Raw genomic sequence first — 13,953 nt, forward strand, 5'->3', positions numbered from 1 at the left:
AATGTATGGTTTTGCTGTGACTCTCCTTTCTTACCTGTGTATACAGTACAGGTGAGGTTAGTGTAGGTCAGGAAAATTGGTTTAACAAAAATGTTTTAAGCATAAATTAATTATTAAATATTCTATGATATCGTCAAATAAGGCCAACATTTATTCATTTTATTTTGCATCCATCCATTTTTTCTCCCATTTATCCAGTTCAGGGTTGCAGGAGGACTGGAGCCAATCACAGCTGTGACAGGATGAAAGTTACTTTATTTTATTTCTTTCTGTTCTTTTTTTTGTCAATGCTCCATCAAGCATAGTCACAGTGAATCATCTGCTCTATCGTCTCACTCTATCACCAGCACCCTAACCCTCTGCATGTCCTCCTTCACTACATCTATGAGTTTTCTCTGAGGTCTTCCTCTTTTCCTCCTTTCTGGCAGCTTTCTCCAATCCTTTCTCACTTTTCCTCCATGTCAAACCATCTCAACTATCTCCAAATTCCTTGACCTTAGTTATCCCTCTGATATACTCATTTATAATCCATTCTCGTCACTACCAATTTAAGTCTAAACATCTTTAGCTCTGCCACCTGCCTTTTAGTCAGCGCCACCGTCTCCAAACCACACACATACCAGGTCTTACTGCCTTCTTGTAAATGTCCCCTTTCACTCTTGCTGCTATTCTTCTGTGATAAATCACTCCTGAAACTTGCCTCCACCCACTCCACCCTACCTGTACTCTCTTCTTCACCTCTCTCTTGTCTTCACTGCCCATTGCTTTGGATGATATGATACATGATACATATTTATACTCATCTACCTTCACTAACTCTGCTCCCTGAGGTTTTACTGTTACACCTGTCTCCCTCTCATTCACACACATGTATTCTGTCTTGCTTCTACTTACTTTCATCCCTCTTCTCTCCAGTGGACACCTCCACGTCTCTAGACTCTCTTCCACCTGCTCCCCACTCTCAGTACCTCATCTGTCAGCCTGTCCATCACCACTACAAACAAGAAGGGCCTCAGAGCTGCTCTCTGATGTAATCCCAGCACCACTTTGAAGTGACTCCTACCGCGCACTTCACCACTATTTTGCTGTCCTCATCATGTCCTTCACCACCCACATACTGCTCCACCACTACTGACTTCCTCATCCAGTACCACAGTTCCTCTCTTGGTGCTCTATTATATGCTTTCTCTAGATCCACAAACACATAGTGCAACTCCTTCTGACCTTCTCTATGCTTCTCCATAAACACTCTCAAAGAAAACATCACATCTGTAGTGCTCTTTATTGGCATGGAGCCATACTCCTCGCTGCTTCAGCAACTCTTTCCCATATAAACCCAATGCATGGTTCATCGGCTTTCTTCCTCAATAGTTACCACAGTTCTGCAAATCACCCTAGTAATTGAAAAAGGCTGCAGTACTTTTTCTCCTTTCCTCAGGCCTCCTCCCACTCTCTGTGTTAAACAATCTGGTCAAAAACTCCACTGCCCCCTCTCCTAGACATCTCCATTACCTCCACATTAGGTCATTGGACCAACCCCCTTTCTTGTATCTGTCATTTTCATAGCTGCCCTCACTTCCTTCTTATTAATTGTCTGCACTTGCCGATTCAATGATTTTCCTCCATCTGACCCCTGTACCTCCTCTCTCTTGCTCTCCCTCTCTTTCATTTTCTTCATTCATCAGCTCCTCAAAGTACTTCTTCTCAGCACATTCACTTCACTCATTAGTACATTTCCATCTGTGTCCTTAACCACCCCAAACTGCTGCACGTAATATTCAAGCCCAGTTTCTCCTAGAAGCCAGTTGAAATAAATATTTTCCTTTCCCTCAGTGTCCAGCATCACCTTTTACTTTGCCTTTGCGACCGCTTTCTTATACCTCTCTCTTATACCCAGTACTCCTCTCTTTATCTACCTGTCTATCCCACTTTTTCTTTGCCAACCTCTTCCTTCGAATAATTTCCTGTACTTCCTCATTACACCACCAACTCTTCTTGTCTTCTTTACTCTGTCTATAGGATACACCAAATACCTTCTTGGCATTTTCCCCTCACCACTTCAGCTGTATTTCTGTTCCCTACCACTCAGAGCTTGTCTCAACTCCTTCCTGAACTCTGTGCAACATTCTTCTTTCTTCTTCCTCATTTTATTTTTTTTAATTTGATTTTTATTTTTTATTTTATTTTATTTTATTGCTACAATTCAGTATTCAGATCTTACAGCATTTGGAGTAATACTTTATTTTATGGTGTATAAACATATATGCCAGTGACCTCCACCTGCCTTTCTCCTTTTCCCCCCACTATTTCCTTCTTCTTGTCTTAAATTTATGGAAGTAGCAGTGGTGAAAAGTTACCGCTATTATTGAGACTGTCTTTAGCACAACAGTTAAAAAACAACCATATGCTTTTGGGTGATTATAGTCCCAATAACGAATTTATCACAGGTGTATAAATCTCACACATTTTTCAAGCCAAGTGTTGCGTCTCTCAACTATCTCCACATTAGAGGCACTTCACCAACTGACTGTGACTCACCATAACTGCTTTGAATATTTTTAATGTATATCTGCCGGGTGTGGGTGTTCATCTGCATCCTAAATGTGGTGTCAATGAAGTATTTAGTGTACTTTCAGCCAGCAGAATATTGAGATGATTAGGCATCCACCCACATATGGATCCTATTCAGAAGGCAGACTTGTACTATAGCCAGACTGGATTGTGAGGGGAAGTTCCGAGACATCTCAGGATATAGCTGTGATAATTACGTCTGCACAATTGTGTCTCCATAACTCATACAAGACTCACATGTGTGGCCAAATTTACCTTGATGACACATTATACGACTCGCAGTTATCTCTAGCTATGTCAAGAACTCAATTGTGCGCTTTGTATTCACCAAAGCTCAGCTGATTTTGATCACTGCTTGCAGCCTAAGGCTCACTGTGAGCTGCTACTTCTGGAAGAGAAGTCGCACAGTTTCTTTTAGCCACAAAAAAAAAAAAAGATTGAACATTTTTAATGTGACTGTGACGTGTGTCTGTCCACATGTGACTATAGCAGGCACAAACAGGCAAAGGTAGATTGTGGGTGTAGGAGATGCTCATAGTGACCAGATTTTAATCACCAGCGGATGCCAATTTATGTTAGGTTGGTGTCGTGATTCATTATCGTTCATTCCAACACTCACTGGTCACCATCCTTCATAAGCAATTTAGGGAATTTCGCTGCTGTCAATCAATAACACCCATGCCAATCAAATTACCCTCTTTTCTCCCAGGTCCCCTCCAGTCTCTGATCACACAGTCAATTGCTTTTGTGATTTGGCACACAGTGACATCCACAGGGGGAGATCTGCCTCTAACAATCATTCACTGCAAAATCTCCATCCACCCCTCCCACCCTGGAATAAGAGTGGGAAATGTCTTCAAGGGGATTGTACATTAAAGCATGAGCACACACATGCACGCTTTTGAATTAAAGTGCCAAGTTGAGTATTTGGTTTGGGTTTTGCATCTCTAAAACTTTCAGCTATGCAGTCTGGTGTTATTGTCCTCAAATGATAGAGAAGTGTAAATAGGAATGGTTTACTTTTTAATTTTTACTTGGGCCCCCAGCTGAATGTTAAGTTGCTCTTTAAATATATTTCTAAAAGCATGAGTTTCAAAAAAATATTAGAAATTCCTATTTTTTTTATGTTTATATGAGTATACTTAACTTTTTTTGCACAGTTGCACAGTGAAAGTTCTCACACAGTACCCAGAAAATCAATTATTCTGCTGTTCCACCACAAGCTGGGTTTCAAGCAATCTCTAATAACACTGTTACTCACTATATGAATTAACTATGAAAAGGCTGGTGGTGTTGCTGGCTTGGTCCGGCCCCCAAAAGAAAGTTACTGTAAAGACCATCTGGTGGTTAAAAAATGTCATTCAGACCCCGAAGAGGATGAATTAGTCACTGAATATCAGTAATTGTTCCTTTTATAAGATCATGCCAAGTGGTACCAGCTCTGCCTTTGCAGTGCTTAAACTTTAGGGCTTTTCACAGAGCATAAAGATGTGCCTCTTGGATGAATAATGTGTGTCTGACATGAGTTTTCCATAAAACATTGGAATGCTTGGTTGCATTAGCTCTAAAAATGACACGACGGCTCCCTGGGCTGATTGAGAAATTCTAAATCTCTGTAAATAGAAAGTTTTTTCATCTCGAAATGTTACCACACCTCTCTTCACTCTCAGGTACAATGCAGACTTCAAGTTTCTTGTTTAGGTTGCTTTTGGGATTAGGACTGAACTCCAGACTAATCCCAAACTAGCTTTTCCCACTTTCATGAGGTGAATTTGAAAACCAGGCTTCTAACGGAAAACTGAACATATTTTTTATTTTATATTGTGGAAATCAAACATCTAAGAGAAGTGACAATATCCAAAACAATTTGCACTTAACACATGCATAAGGACAGTACAAATATACAGTAATGCTAAATCTATTAAAGTAGACACTTTTAGCTACCGGAAAAATCAGCTCAGTGCTTTGCAGATCGGCTTTTTTGTTTATTCAGCATTATCAAATGACTGGCATGGGAACATTGCATGCGTATTTTAACATCCAGCGTGTTATCTTCTTGGAACAGTAACAGAACTGTAATTCTCTTCTCTATGGTTTACCTCATAAATCCCTCCATAAACTGCAGTTGGTTCAAAATACAGCTGCTCGTATTATTTCCAGAACTAGATCCACTGAACATATAACACCTGTTCTTAAACAGCTCCATTGGCGTGTGTATATATTAGGGGTGCAACGATACTCGTATCGATATTGAACCATTCATACAGTGCTTTCGGTTCGGTACGCATATGTATCGAACAATACAAAATACATTTTTAATTTATTTTATCAACTTTCCTTCTGACGATGCTGTCTGTTTTGAGCGCTCAGTGGATCTGCGCTCGACAGTGCAGCCTAGGCAGAGTAGTCGAACGCAGATTCACCGAGCGCAGGGCAAGCTAGCAAGACAGAAGTTAAGCTCTCCTTGCAACATGGCAAATTAAACGTAAAACAGTATGTTGGATGTGCCACGCAATGCTCAATTACATGGGTGGGAGCTAGTGTGTTAGCGCAGTTAGCTCGTTAACGTGTTGGCCGCAGTAGCTCATTAACGGAGATTTGCCGTGTTGTGGCGTTAACGTCATTTCAACGAGATTTACGCTGACAGAACTAGTGGGAACACAACAAATATGACTGCACATTTACACCGACGTCATCCTAGTGCAAAGACAAGTAGAAGCAGACAAAAACAACAAGCACGCATGCTACAAACTTTACCCGAGTCATTTAGACAGCCGTTAGCACATGATTCTCCTTATGGGGACCTGATATGTTTAATATGCTGCTGAGAATAAAGCCCAGAAGAAGCGGATAGTATAGCTTTTATTTTGAAAAGAGCCATTTCTCTGTAATAAACTCTCTTTTCCAAAGATGAATGATTCCTCAATCAGATACAGGGATCGCAAAATCGCCTGCCTGATGTCCTGGAGCTAGCGATTTTTTCCAGTCGGGCTACCAAAATCTATCTCTGCCCTGCCCGTCGGGCTATCGTAGGAAGGAAAAATATATGTCAATGCTTTTGCATTCTTTCGGAAATGTAGCTGGGTAATTATGTCATTGGCATCGATGAGCCACTGCCTATATGTGACATATTGAAATCGCGTTTGAATTTGCGCTTGTTTTTTGCTTTCACTTTGCAATCGTGCGAACTGTGTATAGAGAGCGACAGCACTGATTGGTGAGTGATGATAATTTGTGCACCAATTCCTCTGACATAGTCTTATTAATCGTTAGCTTACTATGCAAACATGACAAGTGAAATCTCCCGCAGCTTAAACATGTGAGAGGTTGATCGCACAGAGAATCGCTGAGCTTATGTGAGTGCGTGTGTAAAAGCAGCAGGATATATATTGTAGCAGGTCAGGGCTGTTCGGGGTTCTGTTTGTACAGTTATGTTTTGTTTATGTTGCCATAGTGACGGGTGACGCCCTCTCGCTGCGACGGTGTGTCCTTCCGGGGTCAGAGGGCGCCCTGTGTGGTGTTGTTGGTGTTGTTGTTGTTGTTGTTGTTGTTGCTGTGCTGTTGCTGCGCTGAGCAGTTAGCTAGCGGCAGTGTTCTTCTGCAGATGTCAATAAACGGCTGTGCTCCCTGGCTAGCTCACGGGAAGCAAGACCAAACGATACCTCCGTCTCCTCTTTGTCTGAGCTCGCCACAATATTTTAGTTCTGCTGAGCCAAATAAGACAGGTCAGGGTGAAGAAGTGACAGCCAAAGAAAAGCTTACCACAAAACGAAAAAGTTATTACAAATCAGACTATAAGGCAAAAAGAAAGTGCAGCTTTATGGTTTCATGGACAAAAGAATTTCTGTGGCTGCAATATGACAAGCGAAATAACCAGGGCTGCACATAAGTGGTCCGCAGGTGCGCATTCGCTGTCAAAATAAAAAACGGGCACAAGATAAGAAGTTGCAATGCGTGTTTGCATACATAAGATTTTCAGAAGGAGGACAGACATTTGTTTAGAACTCTTAAAGATGTCGAAGAAGCAAGCTCCTTTAAGCAATTACTGTGATGTTCCTCCACCTCCAAACAAATGTCAGAAGGAGTCCGAACCACAAAAGAAGCACGTATTCTCGGAAAAGTAGTTGCAGGAGGTGAGCAGGCTTCAAACAAATGATGAACGCACAGAGATGTGGTGCGGAATGTGCCGTGAAAATTTAATAAATGACAAATTAAAAAGGCATGAACTTTTTTTTTTGTATCGAAAAAATATCGAACCGTGACACCAAAGTATCGAACCGAACCGTGAATTTTGTGTATTGTTGCACCCCTAGTGTGTGTATATATAAATATATATATATATATATATATATATATATATATATATGCGATAATATGATGCTACTGATGCCTAAACAGTGCAGCTACTTTACCTTCTCTACATGCCCTAACCTTTTATGTATAGTAATTAGGAAGTCTGACAACATAATATTCAGTGCTGTGAGCATGAAACTGCCCACACAAAAATAGATGGTGTATGCACAATTTGAGAGCTTAACGAGTAATGGGACCTCTGAATATCATCAAAGAAGCAGCTAAGCAAAGAAGTATGCTGTATTAACAGAGCACAGAGTTCTTACTGTCTTTGTCTGCTGGCCTCATTCTTGGTTTTCAGAAGTGGACTAAAACATATTGCTAAAAAAACGCATACAAAACCTCTGAAACCAAAAGAGAGTACTGATACAAAGACCTAAACAAGGATTGAATGTTGAGTTTGTGATAAGAAATAAATGCCCCTTTCTCTTTGCTATGCTGGATACTCTCCTCCTGTTAGTCACATGGAGCTTTTAAACCACACTAATGATGAAAGGCCAACCACTGAAATCAGCCTCCGTATCGGGCTTCAAAGCAGAGGGAAGAAACTGTGGGATGATGCCAGGAACCTAAGGTCAGCAGCCTCATTTAAAAAATGGTGTTATGGATAAATTTCGCTTTCTGTATAATTATGTGCAACACAATTGCACCCCCCGCCCCCCCGATGAATTCATGAATTTATTTCGTAGTGGGGCAAATAATTAATTAAAGACAAGCAGAATTAATGATATAACCCAGTTACTTTGTCTTTAAATTAATGATTTGACACTCTTAGAAACATGCTTATTTTCTTTTGTGCAGAGAATTAGAAAAAAAAGCTCAGTTTCATTCTCATAACTATGCAAAAATATCAAAGAACTAGCTATTAGCTGACCTGATGGTTGATATAAATCGTAGGGTTGGGGATGTGAAGGTTTTCTGGCTTTTGAAGAGGGCATAGTATCGCTTTCATGCTCTCCCTTTGTTCACCTGCATCATGAAATGGTTCCTTAGACCCATGGGTTAAAATAGGATTGAGCAGGTGGGGGAACACTAAGATAAGGGGCAGCGGTGCAGGGTAAGGAAAAGGATTACCCAGAAATAACTCACATGATGATTTGTTTTGTGAGCTCAGTAGATTTTTCTTTGTGTACAGACTGTGATCAGTTGACTTGTGGTACTTCTACGATATTCACTGCTCTTTGTGGATTTTGTCATGGTCCCCGTGCATCTCTCCTCTGCCGGGGTGGTGTTCATTACAGGCTCCCGCCCTTGGCCCATGCACCTGTGCTCACCGTCACACCTGCAGTTGATCCCAGCGGATTGAAGCACTATTTATGATGGCGGACCTGTGTCATTCTTCGCTGGACCGTTGAGCCATTAGCGTCAGTCTCTCTGAAATCTGCAAATCGGAATCTGCGAGTTTTGTGATTGTTTCTAACTGGTCTTTTTCTGTGTGTGTGTGTGTGTATACTGTGAATAAACGCACTGTCTCCTTTGCCAAGGATTTCTGGTCTGCGCCTGAGTCCGTTTCAAACCCCGTGACAGATTTAGCCAATTGAATTCAACAAGATATAGGACTCATTTCCAACCCCTGGATACTATAAAGCTAGTATAAAAGGTAGAATTCAGTGAGTGACTCTAATCAGCATAATCACCTCTAATATAAAGGTGATTAAATGGTTGTTTGTTACCCGTAACCTATAACCAAGTAATCAGTTAGCTGTAACCAGTCCAACATCATGCCTAACTGTAGACTTTATCAAAATACTAAACTGCCTGTTTGTTTGTTTTTTAGGCAATATTTGAATAACACAAAATTAATATATTTCAATTTATTTTGCAAGATATTTCACAAAAATATAATTCAGCAAAAACATAATTTGTGGATTCAATGTCTTATTTAACAATTCTAAATTAAATAAGGACATTAGTCCACTTTAACCCCTGCTTGACGTGGCCTCTTGGCTTCAGCTGCAATATTTTTCGCGCATCATCTCATTACTGATATATAGTTAAGGATCAGAGGTCCTGTCTCCCAGCTTCTCTTCAGTGTGTGGTGATCCTTAAAATCTTACCAAGGACAGTTATCAGTAAGAGCTCCATGTCTTCCAGTTCTGAAATATAGCCAACATCTGGAAATTCTTCCGACTGATTCCCTGAAAACATTCCCTAAATGCTTGAAGACACATTCCCTGTTGGAGTATTCCTCTCAATGGCTCCTCTGTCTGTAAAAACAAGATAAAACATTTTAATTAGTGCTCCCAAAATTATTTTTTGAAGTTCTTTCTTTTCCATAAACTTGCTAAAATCTGTGGCTGTTTCTTTGTACATATGTACCAGGATGTATATAAAAGTATGACTGTATACAAAAGATGGAGAAAGCAACATAACGTCACCATTTGGTTTGTGATGTCAGTTCTGAGCGTTGCCATCTGGATATGAGTGAGGGTTGAGTTTGCTGGGAAACTAAAAGACATTGGAATTGGTAGTGACATGTCAGTCACAAGCAGACACACATGCTCTACTCGAACCTCCATTTTTACTCTTCTGGGAACAATAATTTACAAAATAAACACCATGCTGTATGCAGTAAGACTCGAAACGTGATCGAAAGGATGAATTCATCAGGAAAGTGTTTAATGAGGTCACAGATTAAGAGTGCTTAAGGGTCATTTTCCCATGGCCTTCACCATACTGCAGCTCTGTCTGTAACCGCAGGAGTTACTCCCTGGTCTCTGGAAAGAATGCAAGACTAAAAACACAGCTAGCCTGGCTCGGTCCAGTGGTGACAAAATATGTGTGCTGATACCTCTCATTTCACACTATTGCTTGTGTGCAACAATTAGGGACTTTATCTGGGCTTCATGGACAGTCGCTGATTGAGGAAGTAACCGAACCTTGGTGAAAGAGACCAGCTCTTAACAATCATTTAAAAAAAGAAAAACAAACCCAAGATGTAAAATCTTAATTAATGGTCACTGCAGTTGAACCTGAGACAGAACCATTGTAGTTGTTTCTCTGTTCCTGGTCCCATCCCTAATGACAAACTAAGCCTCATCTGAGGGCCGCAATCATCTCACTGAATGACAAAGTGGTGACTTTAAGCAAGAAAGTGAACTATTTCTTTAAGAAAGAACAAATTGCACCATAAAGCATAGAAAGATTTATTTACTCATTTTTTTATGTTGAAATAATTCATTTACTACACCTCATAAAACATTCTTATGAAGTGAGCCAGAATGCTAAATTGTACTTGAACACTGAGCCCCACACTACAGGCACCAGCAAAAGATGATGCAACATGACGCTAAACTATGTAGAAGCCGTAAACAACTCAACTCCACCAAGCTGTCCTAATTATTTCCGCATGTTTTCAATGGAAGTATAATGTACACTCCTCAGGCTACTGTACTACTGTATATAGATTAGAAAGGACATGACACTTTCACATCCAAACAGAACATCCTGTCCTCCTTCCTGTGCCAAAAATGACACACACAGACACACATGTGGATCCATGCTGTGTCAACAAATATCCTGCCTGTTAACTTCTAAACTTTCTTTCTCTTCTGTTGTTCTTTTAATCAACCGCAAACTCATAAAGCGCATGGCCAGGCCATTCTGAAAATACCTAAGTGGAAAGTTCAAGGAAAGATTGATATTCCACTGATTACTGCGGATCAATAATTATACAGCAGAGCACAGCTAAAAATGACAGACCGTCCAAGAAAATCGATCAGTTTGAATATATCTGGAAACTTGTTTTTTTTACTGTGTGTGTGTGTGTGTGTGTGTGTGTGAGTGTGCGTCCAGTATCTGTGTGTACAGTTAAGTGTTAGTCATCTGTTTCTCTATTTTAGGCTTGCCTTTGTTTCTCCTTTGGTATGATGTGTGTGCGCGGGTTTGGGTTGCTGAAACGTGTGTGTGCATGTGTACGGGTATGTATCTGTGTTTCAAAATGAACTTTGTGACCTTTCCATAATGGCCCGGCTAAATAAAGATACAGCCTTCTTTCTCCACTCTGCATATCTGGCAACCTTGTGTGGAAGTCTCACAAAACCTGCACAAGTCATCTCTTTTATGGAGGTGTGGACTTTAAGATCATTTCACGAGTTTGTTCATGTATGTTTCAATTAAATGATTCAGTTATGATTCAGATTCTCATTAGAGTTTTGTCAAGGCTTCAATTTTTCTTCAAAGAAACATTCGAGATAGAATTATTACAGCGGAGTCTGATACTGCACATAGTAATAATATGAAGCCTTTTCCTTGCCTCTCTTTATTTTTCATCTTTACCAACACCAGAAGGCACAAATAAGATGTCAGGGACTGCAACCATGAAAAACATGGAAAAACTGTGTTCACAGAAAAAGTCTTTTTTTTTTCTTTCTTTCTTTTTTTTTTTTGCAATGTGATACAACTGGACGCTGCACTGCACTTTTTGTTTTTTTATTTTCACATGCTTTTGAATATCTATAAGGAAACACCATAGGGGAAATCTGAATTATTCAAACTTGCACTGATGTTTGTTCACAGCGTACATCATCTGATATCTAAACATCAAACTAGCTCAACAAAAAACACTGAATTAAAGATAGTGTTTATAGAATCATGCTACTAAAATCTGCCAAGCTTTATCTGCAGAAGCAATATATGTTTGTGTTTCAATATGTTGAGTTATTAGATTGAATGCTTTGTCTTTCATATGAAGGTATTTATTCAGATATTGAATCTCTGAAGGATTGTAGTATACTGTATACTGTACTACTGTACTAATAATGTATACTAAAACATCTATAATTGAGTTGATATACATTTATTAGTCCCACAAGGGGAAATTTCATAAGGCTGCCGACCTATTGCACACAATGGCGGCGCCATCTTACCCTCCGACCATACATACATTACACAAAACATCACATCGGGAAGACAGGTCAGAGAGGTATAACAATGGAAAATGCACCACATGAGGAAAGATAAGGAGAAAAAAAATAACTCCCCCCAGACTGAGCTCCAACAGGGAGATCAGTTTGAGAACAGAAAAAAACACCTCTGCACATAGCACATGAAAAAAACTCTTAATACACCAAAGAAACACATGACAAGCAACAGGGGTGGGTAAAGGGTGCAGCATCAGAAGGGAATAAGCGTCGAAGGCGTTTGGAAAGGGAGGGGGGAGTGAGTGTGTGCATATCAGTGTATATGTATGTGTGTGCGTGTCCAGAGTTCAGCTGAGACAGTGGCATATATCATATTAATATCCTACACACATAAATAAAAATAAATTATATAACGAGCTATAATACAACAACAACAACAATACTACTACTGCTACTAATAAATACATCTGTAACCCTCATTTCTTGTTTTGGGAGTGTTATTCAGTGTGTTGGTCTGTGCATTAATGGAAGTATCTTCTGTAATACAGAAACAGCAAAACAGAATAGAATTTAATCAAATTAGCTTTAACCTTATTCACACTTTGTTAGATTCCAGTACAGTTATGATGTTTCAGATGAGTCCATGCTTTTTGATTCCTTTGGCTTGCCTTGAACTCTGCTTTGGTATTAAGGGCAAAGCTATTCGCTGCCTCAGTTCTTATCTCAAGGATAAGACTTTCTGTGTGTCTGTTGCTCAGTTTTTCTCATACCCTGCCCCTGTTTTTTGCAGGATCCCTCAGAGTTATCTGGTTCCACTTGGTAATATTAGTAGGAGATATAACACCTTCCATTTCTACGCTGATGATTTACAGCTATATCTTCTGCTAAAATCTCAGGATTCCCTACAGCTTCTGCTGTAATGTCTTAAATACTAAAGGTTAGATGACTTATCACTTCCTCAAGTCAAACAATGGAAAAATAATTTCTTTGGTCATCTATGATTCCTCCAAATCTTAAAGCCAATTTACCAGAAATGTATGTAATCTCAGTTATGGTCCTGGCAGGGTATTCTTTTTCCTTTTTTTCTGTCTCTCCTTCTTGAGCCCTTTCTCTTTACACCACAGGTGGAGTTGCTGGGCTGGGTCTATCTTACCAGCTTGCCTCTGGGTAAAGTCTTTCTTTTTCTTTTCACACCTGTTCCATTTTTGTAATCAAGCTCCTGTTTTTGCAACGGTTCTCCGCTAGATTGTCCTTGTCATTATGGTGGCAATCAGGCCGTCCTTGCTACCTGCTAGTTTTTGCCTTTTGTGATTTAACCATGTATCCATCTCCATCCTAGTTCTTTGCTTGGAGCCCAACCACAAAATTCTTCAGTCTGTTTCTCCTATTTCCAGCCAAGGAGAGTGATTGCAGTGAGGACAAAGCATCCTCCACTGCAGACCTAGTAGTCCAACATTAGGGTGGTGTCATTAATTATAACATGCCTCATTTGCAGGTATCTAAAGAATTCCACATTGTGAAGGCCAAAACATTGCTGAAGCTGCTGAAAGGAAAGAAGGGTCCGACCTCTAAACAGATCACCCAAGTTAACCAGCCCCAAATTAGACCAGACCAAAAAAACCTGGTCCAGACATCCAGGCAAGAAGTAAGGGCTAATCATAACAGGAGCCAGCTAGGATATCAGATGGACCCAGCCCTCCAAAGCACGGATAGACATCCAGGCCTTGACAGAGCATAGAGTAATAGGATTGTTGGAGAGTTTTTTTGACACTGATCTCTTTAACATATAACAAATTAAACAGGGGACATTTGGATTGCATCTGATCCCAGTCAATGATGCAGTAAGTGTAAGAAGAAGCAAGCGGCAGGGGATTCAATCAGATAGGGAAGCCAGGAAATCCTGCACCTGTCCAGGTGTGGAGAATCTCCTCCTCGAGCCATTGTGTGTCACCTGGACTGTCGCCGGAAAGAACATGGTGTACTGTATACCACGCTCCCGTAAAAGCAGCTTCACTGCATCATAGGCCTTTGGCTTCTTCAGCACCGCCGTGGAGAAGTCATTGTCAATTGACACCATTGAGCCGTTAAGCCTAAGACCCCCATCTTCAGAGCTGAGTCGGTGCACCGCTTCCATGACTCTCTGTTTATCTCTGAAAGAGTGAAAATG

This window comes from Astatotilapia calliptera, chromosome 12 (assembly GCF_900246225.1).
Source record: "Astatotilapia calliptera chromosome 12, fAstCal1.2, whole genome shotgun sequence".
NCBI lineage: Eukaryota > Metazoa > Chordata > Actinopteri > Cichliformes > Cichlidae > Astatotilapia > Astatotilapia calliptera.